A 7,631-nucleotide genomic window follows, 5' to 3' on the forward strand; every position below is an offset into this window, starting at 1 on the left:
TTGTGAGATCATTATCACGCAGAAATACAAAAATGTGTGTTTAGGTGCTGGATGTGCTCCTCACGAGTCTCAGAGGCTACTATGAGATCATCAATGAAACATCCAACAAATTGTATACCTCTCAAAATATTGTCCATGTGACGTTGAAATGTTTGCGTGGCGTTGCGTAGTCCTGGAAGCATCCCTAGAAACACGAACAGTCCAAATGGAGTTGTGACCACTGTCTTCTCAATGTCCTCCGGAGTCATAGGGATCTGGTGATATGCGCGAACAAGATCAATCGTATTTTTGCCATGGATTCGTTGAAATATATCATCCGGAACAGCCACAGGATACCGATCAGGGACAGTTTGCGAATTGAGTAGTCGGAAATCTCCGGTGGTAGGAGAACCACCCAGTTTTTTGGGTACCATGTGAATTGGGCTGGCCCACTTGCTGATGGAAAGTCTTATGACAACCAGCTCAAGCAACAGCTTAATGTCATCTATAGCTGCCTTAAGTTTTTCATCAGGTATTCGTCGTACTCGTTCAACCACAAGTGGTCCCGTTGTTACAATGTGATGTGCCACACCCGTATTTTGATATGTTGCTGCAGAGGCACTGGGATTGGTTATGTCGCTTATTTCATATAACAGTTCGCGGCACTTGTCTATATGCGCAGTGGAATCCATGGTTGATATGTTATAGTCTATCGCTTCGACAAGCTCTCCAGTCGTTGAAGGTGATGTGTGCGGTCAGTCAGTGGATGTTTTTTGAGATTTATCAGTAGACCAAAATGCGCAATAAAGTCAGCCCCTATTATTCCAAATTTGACGTCGGCTATAATGAAGGGCCATGTAAATGCTCGCCGGAGACCAAGATTGGGTGTGACTGATTAATGGCCATACGTATTAATGGCTGTGGAATTTGCCACGTAGTTTGAATCCTGTGGAGTGTAGCTTTTCCTTGACAAGAGCTCTTGGTAGCACAGGGAATGCAGATACGAAGTCAATAAGGAATTTGAAATGAAAAGATTTGTCGTAAATATGTAACGAAATTCTTTAATAGGTGGGATGTGACTGTCCTTGCTGTCGCTAACCCCTTTAGCTATTGACGACAACTTAATTAATTTCACTGACTGGCTGGTGGCTTGTAGCTGCAGGGCTGCAAGCAACTATTTGCCTTTTCACCAAACCGGCTGCGGTAAAAGCAGTAACCTGATTCACCTGGATTTCGCGTTCTCGACCGAGATCATATTTCACCGCTCTTGTTGAGTTTGCTAGGCAGTGCACCCAACGAAGCTGTCTTAGTTTCAATAGCCTTTTCAAGATTACTAAGCCTTTGCTCTACGGAGCCTCTAGATTCCAGATTGGAGTATGTTCTGACCTGACCGCTAACTGCCTGTACCGCAGGTGGTTGTCTCTCACCACTTGTTGACGCGACACAAGAATTTGTATGGTTCTCCATAGCACTTTCGGCGGCTTCAGCTAGTTATTCAAGTGTGCTGTTGTTCTGAACGGCTTTAAGGATCTTGCATACGATATCAGGCAGTAGTGCCAACCATATGCTGCGAATAAATTCTTCTGACGCTCTATTGCCTGCAAGAGTCCGCATCTTTCTAAGAAGGTGGCTAGGCTTCCGATTTCCAAGCTCGAGTTCTGTCAATAATTTATAAAATTGGCTATCAACTGAGTCAGTAAAACGTTTTATAAGATTTGTCTTTAAATGATTATACTTATCTTGACTGGGTGGTGCTCTGAGGATGTCAGAAACTTCTTTTAATATTGACTGCTTGTTGCTGATTATTTACTTGAGCAGCACGTGGCACAAAATTTGCTTGTATTTGTTGCGGTGGTTCCTCGTGCAATTCCGTTTGTTGCTCAAGCGGCTTCGGGGATTTTGATGCATCCGTCTGGTTTTAGTCACCATGAACTGGTGAACGATCAAGAGGCATTGTAGCTATTTTCAATGCGATGTACGAAGATTGAGGTTAGAAAAACCACAAGGAATCACGTTGAGGTCAATAATTATTAAGTATTCCACCGATTCCTGGTGTAAATAATATATCGCCGTTTATATAAAATGTATTATTTATTGAAATAAACTTTTATAAAAAAGGCAATTTAATTTGTAAAAAGAAAAAGTGCCAGACGTGTGGCTAAAAATCGGTTCTCGGAATTATTGTCTGCTTCTTTCTATTTTGACAGGTCACTGTAGAATTGTTCGATTGCTTTTGGTGTTGCTCTGCAACAGGGTTGTTTTACGCCGGTGACGGAGTTGCCACATAGTATAAAAGTTAGTATTTTAAAGATTGTAATAACATAACCAACGCATACTAACATGTTTTGCTTTTGATCCGATAGCAACTGGTAGTGTTACTTTAATTGCTGGTTGTGCTTGTGGTGGCGGCTGATGCGGTTGTTGCTGTGCCACTACCAATAGTGGTGGTGGCATATATGTAGTTCGTTCCACCGCTGGTGGCGGTTGTCGTGCTAATTGTTGTATCTGATATTGGTATCCATGGTTGTGTGTGGCGTAATAAAAAAAAAATAATAAAAAAATAGTCTACATAAAAAAGAGAGTTATGTTACATTTACAACTTTCAATTTAAATTTCCAATTTTGTCACATTCTACTTTGAAAAGATAATGGACTAATGTTTGTCAGAGTGTGGGTGTTCCCCGCGTTGGGCGTACCTTGGCCCGCTCGAGTGGTACGGCCGAAATCCCAAGTCGTTGGCAAAAAGACAGAATAAAAGTAGGCAATAATAATAATTTTTAGACACATGTTTACAAGTCATATATACTTCCCATAAACTCGGCGTTCCAGGGTTCCAACACCGCGCCCGCTACGCCTCTAAGCCGGAGCCTCCTATTAATATAAATTAAATTATTTTGGGCAGAAAAGCATGAACCACTTATATAAGTGGACAATTTTTTTTTGGTGGGTACTATAAACCATCAAAATTACAACAACCACATGAAAGTTGTCAAATTCCATCCAAATAGCATTCTCGTAAGGCCACAAAGGAAATATTAACGCACAGGGCTTCACGGTGTATCGCATTTTGTCAATATAAAAGCGACATATTGCTTTTTCTTTATAAATAAAAAGAATAAAGTATGCGCAAAAATAACTCATATTATTCACGTACCAAACACAAGCCGCCTCACACCGGAGTCAATCATCCAACCAATTGCCGTGCCGCACCACTGCAAGTTTTTGGTGGATCGTGCCCGCAGGATAGAATTCCTGGTAGGTCACCAAATCAGCGCACATCAATCAGGGCGCAATAAATATAAACAAAGCACTTTATTTAACTAAATTTCACTATTTTTATCGCGGTCACGGCACAATATTTAAAAACAAACTCGAGAGATGTCAAAAGTAGGAAATGTTCGGAAAGTCACCAATGGAATATTCGCAAAGCTTTTAGGTGAGGGTTGCCGGATCGTAGCGAAAGAGGAGATGAAGGAAAATAGGATCGGTCAAGGAAAAGGATGGATATAGGGTAAAGAAAGTGCGATTAAGTTGGAAATGAGGACAATAGGAAACGGTAAGGTGAACGGTGTTGCTGGATGATTCGGCAGATATAAAAGGAGCCTAACTGTGGGCACAAGGAAAAGAATAGTGGTGTCAGTACATGTGAGCACATCGTTACTGTGCAAACGTTTTTTTTTTGTGTTAATTTCCCTGTGTGCGTGAGGTTCAGTAAGGACCAAGTCGAAAGTGTTTATTAAATATAAAAATAACAAATAAAGTAATATAATTTATATTGTGTACTGCACCGAACGGCTGAACGCATTATAAATATACCTGGAATCAAAGTCGCAAGTGGCAAGGTGGGCAGCAGAGGAGACCTTCATCGGAGCCAGTGTCAGTCGTGGCTTGAGAGGAAGTGGTAGTGGTAGAGATATATGACTCGGTAAGTCCCAAGAAACCAAGACTTTTTCCTTGTTATTTTTTTTTTTGGAAAATTTGTTTTGCTTTACGCCTTTATGGGGTTCACTTAACTCTTCCGTTGACGTGTGTCACTAAGTCCTCCGCGAAATCCAGACCCAACACAATGCGTGTGCGGGCAGGAATTTTTATGCATTTTCCTTTTGAAAATTGCTAACTCAATAATTCTGCTTGCAACGTTCCTTAATGGTTTACATATGTCTGCTTTCGTAGCAACAAATCCCCTTATAATCGAAGTGCGTGAACGTCACATTGGCGTGTAAGCGTAGCATATTTTTTTTTCTTTTGTCAAAAGCCTAAGGGAAAAAAGACAGGTGGAGGCCCCCGACGTCACCACGAACGCGCTAGAAGAGGACCAACCGCTAAATGGTACTATGACTCGCACAGAGGAACACCCGGCACAACAGTCACGAGAGACTGAAGGGGGCCTCGAATACTCTAAACCAAAAGGGCAAGGGGAGGACGACGACGTCAAGACGAAGGTGCTGGAGGGGGACAAACAGCCCAATGGTACTGCGAGTCCTACTGATAAACCTCCAACACAGTAAAGTGGCGTCGAGCGAACTCCTCCTAACCCTTGAGGAGGGTTCGTTGATGTGGCGCTGATCCAGGGTCCGTGGCTCTCATCGGGAGAAAAGCTTTCTGGACTTAGCGCGCGCGGGTTTAGCGTTTACTACGCGCAAACGGAAGGACGGGTGCGAGCTGTAGTAATGGTAAGGAAACAGCTGCATTTATATATGCTGCCTAATTACACCACTGAGGATCTCGTAGCGGTGGCCGTTGAGCAAAAGAATTAGCAGGCATTTATCCTGGCATCCTGCTACATGGCCCATGCTGTGGAGGTTCCACCGATGGAGTGCAAAAGGCTAGTAAAGGAGGAAGGGCGCAAAGGGCGGTTGGTCATAGGCGCAGATGTAAATGCGCACCACAATGCGTGGGGAGGAGCAGATAAGAACGAGAGAGGCGAGACTCTATTTTGTTACATCCTGCAAACAAATTTGCAGATAGCCAACAGGGGAAATATCCCTACATACATTGGTCCAACATCCAGCAATGTTCTGGATATTACATTGAGCTCCGAGCGTGATATATCAAGGTATGATTGGATGGTTCTTGATAGACCATCCTTCTCCGAGCATGCGTATATCAGCTTCAGCATCCCCCTAAAGAGGGTAGAGAGGGGAGGAACCTTTAGAAACCCTAGGTCAACGAACTGGACTAAATTCCAGAAACATGTAGAAACAAAACTGGGACAACCCAAAGAGGTTGCTAATGTAGAGGAACTGGAGGAGTCGCATGAATTCCTAACAAGGACGCTTATGACTGCGTATAACAAAGCTTGCCCTCTAAGAAGATTCAGAGGAAAAGCAAATCCGCCATGGGAGAGCAATGAGCTGAGTCTTCTAAGAAGACAGGTAAAAGAAATGTTTAAGCTCGCAAAGACCGCGGAAAGCGAAGCGTGTCGGGACGAGGACAGGGATCTACTGAGGATCTACAAGCGTGAAATTACCAGAGCAAAGAGAAACTTGTGGAAAAGTTTCTGTACGGACATAGAGCGCTCCAGCGAAACAGCACGGTTGAAAAAAGTCCTAGCAAAGGGAAACATAGTCCAGGGACTAATAAAGAAAGAGAAGGGGGAATGGTCACGTAATAGTGAGGAGTCCCTTGAGGTGCTTCTCGATACACATTTCCCATCTGGAGATGGATTAGAAGAGCCAGCAGACATCACTCACACTTCCATCACGGAGCTAGTAGTGCCGGGCTTGGTGACCGATACCAAGATCGAGTGGGCAGTGAAGACGTTTTTTAAGTTTAAATCGCCAGGCCCAGATGGTATATTCCCGGCCATGCTACAAGTCTCAAGTAGGGCGGTCGTGGAATGGCTTAAAATAATATTCGATGGGTGCATAGGACTGAATCATGTACCGCACTCTTGAAGAACTGCTCGTGTAACTTTTCTACCAAAGGCGGAGAAGATCGGTCACGTGTATCCCAAAGACTATAGACCCATTATCTTAACATCATTTCTGCTCCAAACCTTTGAGAGGCTGACAGATGTGTACATAAAGTCCAACGTGGATGAAAAGCGGCTCTCCACAACACAGCATGCGTACACCAAAGGCAGGTCGGTAGACACCGCATTGCATAGGGTGGTAATAAGCATAGAAAAATCCCTGGAATATAAGGAGTATGCTCTAGGAGTCTTCTTGGACATTGCCGGGGCTTTCAATATTGTTGCAAACTGGGCGATTATGGATGGTCTCAATTACATTAAAGTACATCCTGCCTTAATCAGAGGGATCGGCTGCATGTTAAATTGCAGAAAGATTACATCACAATGCAGATTGTACGAGGCCACGAAATCAGTGGACAGGGGCACGCCGCAGGGAGGGGTGCTATCACCTCTGCTGTGGACGCTGGTCATCAACCAACTGCTCAGGCAATTCGATGAGGGCCCGTAAAACTTACGGCTTACGCAGATGACGTTGCAATTGTCATAAGTGGAAAGTGCCTTCCAACGATTAGTATTTGATGGATCGGGCGCTTCGGGATATTCATACTTGGGCATCTAATGTCGGGTTGAAAGCCAATGCGGAGAAGACGGATATGGTCTTGTTTACAAAGAGGTACAAGGTCCCAAATTGGACCAGGCCTAAGTTAGGAGGTGTGACCTTACAGGAGAAACCTTGCACAAAATATCTAGGAATCATCCTAGACAGTAATCTGTCATGTAAGCTCAACGTGGAGGAGAGGGTCAAGAAGGCCTCAACGGCACTCTATGCATGTAAAAGAATGCTGGGGTGTACGTGGGGCCTCTCTTTCTCATTGGGTTTTTACAGCGACTGTAAGCCCTATTTTATACTATGGAGTTCTTGTTTGGTGGAAAGCCACACAAAAAACAACATACCTCAAAAAATTAGAGGGGGTATGCAGACTATCGATGCTTAGCATTAAGCGAGCCCTGAAAGCAACCCCGACGGCTGCACTGTATGACATTCTGCACATTCCACCTGTAGACCTGGTAGCAAAGAACAAAGCGTTAACGACCGCAACCAGGCTCGGTGCTTTGGGGCAGCTTGAGCGCCGACCATATGGCCATAGTAGTATAACGTCATTAATCACAAGACAAACAGACTACATGATTCCCTATCTGCGCTTCGAGGGAGATCTTAAGGCCACAATATAGGTGGACGGTTGGCGCGAGGGTGTGCAAATGGCGGACGAGGCGATACATGTGTAAACCGATGGTTCCAAAGTAGTGGAAGGAGTAGGGTCTGCGGTATACTGCGCTGATCCGGAAATAAGCAGATCCTACAGGCTGCCGGATTACTGCAGCGTTTTCCAAGCGGAAATATTAGCCGGAACCAAAGCAGTAGAAAACCTGGAAGAGAATAGCTTAAGCTGCAACCGTGCTAACTTTTAAATTGACAGTCAAGCAGCAATTAAGGCAATAATCTCGCATAGCACAGCATCTAAATGCATGTTAGAGTGTAAGCAGTCTCGGGAGAGAATCGGGACAGGGAGAAGCATACATCTATATTGGGTCCCAGGGCATATGGGAATAGATGGGAATGAAAAAGCGGACGAACTAGCTAAAAAGGGCGCATCCCTTGAAGCTTGCTCCGTAGACGTCCCAATTAGATTGGGCGAGATTAAGCGAAGGCGAGAGGTGCACATGATCGACCAAGCGGG

Source organism: Eurosta solidaginis, chromosome 4 (assembly GCF_040869045.1).
Source record: "Eurosta solidaginis isolate ZX-2024a chromosome 4, ASM4086904v1, whole genome shotgun sequence".
NCBI lineage: Eukaryota > Metazoa > Arthropoda > Insecta > Diptera > Tephritidae > Eurosta > Eurosta solidaginis.